The sequence below is a fragment of the Triticum aestivum genome, unplaced genomic scaffold (genome assembly GCF_018294505.1).
Source record: "Triticum aestivum cultivar Chinese Spring unplaced genomic scaffold, IWGSC CS RefSeq v2.1 scaffold22142, whole genome shotgun sequence".
Lineage (NCBI taxonomy): Eukaryota > Viridiplantae > Streptophyta > Magnoliopsida > Poales > Poaceae > Triticum > Triticum aestivum.
In genome coordinates this window covers 7,201-13,288 of record NW_025225746.1, presented here as the reverse complement: position 1 = coordinate 13,288, position 6,088 = coordinate 7,201, and the positions used below count along the sequence as shown (strand labels likewise).

The following is a 6,088-nucleotide window of genomic DNA, read 5'->3' as shown; positions in this document are numbered from 1 at the left end:
CAAGCAATCACAAGAGTGTATTAGAGTCAGTTCCTGCATTGTCAGCTTCTCTCATGGCGACCTCACAAAAACATACTCCCTCCGTCTCAAAATAAATGTTTGAGACGGTCCACTTAGAGTTAACGAAAATAAAATCTTCTTAAGAAAGTTCTGCACCCTCACTAACTCTTGTTGCCTGCTATCTTTGTGTGTTTTGCACTTATGTTACATGCATATCTAGGCTAGCCATATATAGCTGGTCATGGCATGTCTGCACTTTTCTCTTCATAGTTAACATCAAATCTGGTGTGATTTCTTCTTCTTCTGAGCAACCTGGACTTGATTGTTCTAAAAGAACTTTATATTGATTCAAATAAATCCGAGCGCACCATCATCTTTTATTTGAACCACAGCAAGCCAAGCAAGTAGCACTTCTGATGCTGTATAGACTTCACAGCTGAATGTACATTCATCTGTGAACAGAGCTAAACTATAGCTTCAGCCTCCTATCTCGCTTTTTTCGCAAATTTCACAACGCAGATGCTGTCGTACATTTCAGTCTCAGTCTATTTGTTCGGTTACATCTCAGATTGGGTCCAGCATGGCAAGAAGTTCTCTACGCCCCCAAATAACAGCAGATGCTATGCCTTCTTCAGGTTCATCCACAGCTTACATTCTCGACGAATACAACGGAAAAACAATTCTGAGATAACTGGCTTCCGAAATTAGACAGGTCTACAGCAACACAAGTTAGACAGATCCATGTGGAATCAGGTACCATATTCAGTCAACTACAGCTAGTCTGCGGGGTCGATAGAGAGAGTTTCGCAGGTCCTGCCTTGTCGGTGGAGGCGGCTGATTCTTCTGCTGGCTCGATCGTGCGAGACCTCTTCTGATCGGCTGCCAGCTCTTCGACAGGACTGGTGCCTATCTTATAAGCCTAGGACTTTTCCTTGGAGTGTCGGTATGGTAGTTCTTCTTACGATAATTCCTCTTCACTCTCACTGCCTCTGCATCGCCACCTTTAGAAGTCCGAGTTTTCGGAGTGGTGAAAGTCGGGCCTGCAGCAGGTCAACGTTAACATTTTCTCAGGAAGGCCACTGTTAAACTTCAAATAATAGGAATTTGTTGCAATGCTTGCTTGAATGGATTGTTCGCATGATAAACACACAACTGTAATGACAAAGGGGTAGAGATGAATTTACTAGGGAATGACGCTGATGTTGGAGAGCGATGACAGTTCGGTGATGTAGCCGTATCAAGAGGTGTTTCTTCCGTAACGAAGGACAACGGGGTAGCTTCCAAAGCATTTCCGGACTCACCAGCATCTTGCCTTCCTTCACTAGCTGCAACAAACACAGCCAGCACATCTTGCCTTCTTTCACTAGCTGCAACAAAAGGTGTTTTTTCTGTAGTCAGGGACGATGTGGTGGCTTCCAAAGCCTGCCCGGACTCAGCAGCCTCTTGCGTTCCTTTAGTGGCTGCAACAAACACAGCCTGCGCATCTTGGTTACCTTCACCAGCTAGGACAAACATACCCCGCTTATCAAGCATCGTTGCCCGATCTTGAGTTGCAATTTGATTCTCTTGAACAGTCTCCTCATCGCTGCTCAAGTCAATAATATTATCATCACTCAGCTCTATGAAATCTATTATAGTCATTGTGTGGCCTAAAATAGTAAAAATGTGTGAGCAATGATTAATGAACAGTGGTTCAGGAATAAAAAGAAGCTGAAGCTGGCAATGCTGATACATTTAAGGCTTGTTTCACAAAAAATAAGGAAAAAAAGAAGCTGAAGCTATATCCATCTATTCGACAGTTTACCCCGAAGGGGAAAAGAAACCAGAAAGAAGCAAGGAAAACAAATCATTTAAGGCTTCCCTTTTTTAAGAATCAAGACCACTGTTACTTTTACCTTGACAGGCTCTCTAACTAAGAGCATTCTCTATTTCTAGTTCATGAGCTAAAAGATAAAACACTGAAGGTACTTTAAAATAAGCATAGCTTTGCATAATTCGTCTTAACCGTGGAAAAAAACCTAAAATTCGAGCTCTGGAATAATCTAGCTTCAGTAAACTCTTAAGATGACACAGAACAGACCCTTGATTTTTACAACTGAAGATATACAGAATAGTGTGGCTGGATATTGCAAACAGAAAGTAGTCTGGTCATGTAAAAATGAAGCTACAATGTTAGACCAAGCAGCAGCAGAAATCCGAATGGAATTGTTGAGTATAAAAATACTGAAAAGAGACACTTCCATCGCACAGCTCAATATCTACTAGCTAAATCTTTTATTCAAGATTATGGTACCATACTGGAATGTGGCTGTGTTAACTATTCTGCAAGGTTTCAATCTAAAAAGTATCTAAAAAGATGGTTAAAACGTAGAAGGGTATGAAAATAGAAAACTTCATACTAGAGGAACTACCAGTAGTTACAGAGCCAATCTTCTTAAAACGCTGGCCCAAGTTTCCTCAGCTTAACTGGATCAAACTGTGGAAATAGATGGCCAGAGAAACCATGTCAAAATAGTAAGGAAAAAGGTACGCTAATGGTTATGTATTTGCGTTGCGTTGATAGTTGATACGTTATTCTTCTATATACCACAACATTGTATTGAATCTGCAAGTCAAAACCAGACCATGGTGGTTTATCAATAAAAATGAAAACATAGGCAGATGAAATGCTGGCCCAATAAAAATGAAAACCAAACCATACTGGAATGTGCCTTTGTTGACTATCTGCAAGGTTTCCATCTAAGAAAAAAACTAAAAAGATGCAAATAAAAGCAACAAGGGTATGAAAATAGCAAACTTCATACCAGAGGAACTACCAGAAGTTACAGAGCCAATCTTTTAAATGCTGGCCCAAGTTCCTCAACTTCACTGGATCAAACTGTGCACATAGATCACCAGAGAAACCATGTCAAAACAGTAAGGAAAAAAAGTATGCTGATGGTTATGAAGTTTCATTGCATTGATGTGTTGTTCTTCCATATACCACAAAATTATATTGAATCTGTAAGTCAAAACCAGACCATGATGGTTTATCGAAAAAAATGAAAACCATACGCAGATGACATTGAAGAAGTTCGTAACATTTTTTTGACACATTCCATGAATATAGTAATCTGCGAGTCAACACTACCATAAGTTGACTGCTAGATTGCCAACTTATCCCTCTTTAACAATTGAGATACTACTAACTGTTATCTTTGCCTTGACAGACTCTCCAATCTAGAGCACCAGCCATGAACTCTCTTCACTTAACACAAGTGGTAAAATGTAAAGCAGTGATGACCGAGGAAAGCACTATTGACGGCAAATGTACTAACATTACTGTCATGCAGGCAGTCATGAGCATCCCATATATTTCAGTGCGCAAATTAAATAAACTGGTCGCAAAATCTAGCATCTGCGTTGATTCATACATGTTTGCTGTGTCGATTCATTTGCTGAATTTCATGGTAGACTCGCAAATTATTACGGTCCTGAATTTCCTGCAAGATTTTGTTCAGTAGTTCACCAAGCGAAGACGAGCCTGTTCGGCGGGGAAAATGTTGCTTGCAATTTGGCCATTTGGGAGAGCAGAATATTTGACTGTTTAACTTACTGTATTTGGGAGAACAGAATATTTGGGAGAGCAGATTTTGTACAAGTGTAAGTTGACTGTCTCAAAGAGTTGCTTTGGTTGAAAGATGTGCCTAGCCTCGACAGATCGTATCTACATTATATAACCACGACCAGCAAATGCCAGGGGATCTCTGTTTTACTGTTCAACGTACTAGTACTACTGTAAAGCTGAGTGCTGTGGGATGAGCGAGCTCTGAGATCTCAATGCTTAGAAGAAACAGTTGGCAAATCTCGAAGAGATCATCTGGAAACAAAGAATCTGGAAGAGAAGAGAAGACATGGAGCAAACCTTGTTTCTCCGCTTCCCCTTCTCACTCCCCCACCAGCCTACTTCCTGCCATGCTTGCCAATTCCCAACAAGATGGAAGATCAGAGCTCTGCGAAGAAACCAGCGGGGGTCGCATGTTTGAGGCGAGCAAGATCAACTCTAATTCAAAGAAACAGAGGGTTCCTCACCCGCAGCCGCAGGACAGATCGGCCGGATGCCTTGGCTCTGCGCCCAAATGCGGTCCAGCGGAGGAGGAGGAGTGGATCTGCTTGGTTATTTGGGAGGGGGGAAGGCGAGCTGGATCGGCTGAGTCAAGGAGACGGGCTTGGTGCTCTGCTCCATCGATATCTCCATGGGGTGGAAGGGGACGGAGCCATGAGAGTCTTGGGGTTTCTGTACCGTGGGACCCACTGGGAACAGTCAGTGGCCGAACAAAAGGAAGAGCACGTCCAGCTCCTTTCACTTTATTATATTATTATTACCGGCCGAAATTGCACTTATACAAAAGGAACTCGAAAATTCTCAACAACAACAAAAAAAAAAGAAACTCGAAAATTGATGAACCCATGGTTTTTTTGCACACAATGCAAAGGGGATCAAAGATTTTTTGGACCGTAAAAAAAAGAAAGCACACATATCCCTGCCATTGGGCCTGACTTGACGGAAAATTTACCGGAAAAAAAAATCTTATCTCCCCTCTGCTTCCGGGCGTCGCTCGGGTGACCGGAGGTGGAGGGGAGGTGATCATCTTATCGACATGAGTCTCAGAGCAACTTTAGCAGACCCCGCATCCGTCCCTGACCCACAAAATAACCGCCAAAATGCGGGTACGGGGCGGAAAGCCTGCCCGACCAGACCACGCATCTTGCCTCGGCCCGCAAAAATTTTTGGGGGGCGCGGCAAATTCTCCACCCCCAACCCGGGAAAACGTGGGTTTCCCCCTCACGGCTGCGGTACCCTGCATCGGAGAGAAGCAGTTGGCGGAAGGGACATTTCAGCCCGCGCGCTTTCCCCCTCCTTCCGCCGCCGCCCGCCCTTTGCTTCCGCCAGCCCGTCGCCGACGATTCCGGCCATATCTACGGGCGGAATCGCGCCCCGTGGCCGCCCCACACCCTCCCGCGCCGAGCCGCTGCACCGCCCCTCCGGATCCGGCCGTCGGGTTATCTCTCCTCTGCTTCCGGCCGTCGCTCGGGTGACCGGAGGCGGAGGAAAGGTAATCATCTTATCGACGTGAGTCTCAGTTGTTTTTGTGTCCATGGGTTCATTTACCCTATGTATCTAGTTGTGTCCGATGTTCAAAAAATCAGATTTCATTCTTTTAGAAAAAATGGAGTAACGTCTAATCTCAGAATTCTTGGGCTTTCCTTATTTATTCATGGATTCAGATCATGATATGCTTTTATATTTCTCTGTTTTTGGAATGGTAAGTGTTTGGGGCCGGTGCGCCGGCCGAAGCGCTCGGCCGGTTGCTTCCCTTTTTCATGTGCGGGACACGCTGACACGCGCACGCTTAGTTGATCCAAACGTTTTTCACTTTTTTTTTTCTTTTTCTTTGCTTCTTCTTCCTTCCGCCAGTCGTCTGACCCCATCTGGTCTCCCCCATTGTAGCGCGCGGAGAAGCTCACCGTTGGCCATGGATATAGGTTGCAGCCCCGCTCGCCTTCCCACCTCATTTTTCTTCCTTCTCCCTCTCTTTCCTTTTCCTCCTCCTCTCTTCCCCTTTTGTTGCAACCGGCGACAGGCAAAACGCCGGGAGGACCGAGGTGCCCGTGCTACAACCATGGCCACGGGGAGGAGCTGCAACCGCGGTACTGGGAGAGTTGCAAACGGCGTTTTCCCGTGCTACAACCATGGACACAAAAAGCTACATCCAATAGATAAAAAAGCTTCAACCAGACAACAAAATACAGGAAAAGTTACAACCGTTTGACAAAAAGCTTCAACCCGCAGATGAAAAAGCTTCAACCAGAGATTGAGAAATCTTCCTCGATAACGGCCACGGCGTCTCTCTGTGATTTTGCTGCAACCGAACAATAGAGGAAGATTTCACCCAGGCACTGCTCAAAACAAAAAAAGTTTCAATAGTTACAGAAAAGCTTCCATCGTAGAGGGGAAAAGCTTCAACCATTGTGAGAAAAACTACAACCGTGTCAATTTTTTGCTACTACTGTCTGTGTGTTTTGCTGCATCCATTCATGCGGCCAT

The 6,088-nt window shown here is 44.5% G+C and overlaps 1 pseudogene; it reads right to left on the bottom strand.

The window, feature by feature from the left end:
* Window positions 1–256: 256 nt before the first annotated feature.
* LOC123172363 (uncharacterized) lies at window positions 257–4,284 on the bottom strand (annotated as a pseudogene).
* Window positions 4,285–6,088: the final 1,804 nt, after the last annotated feature.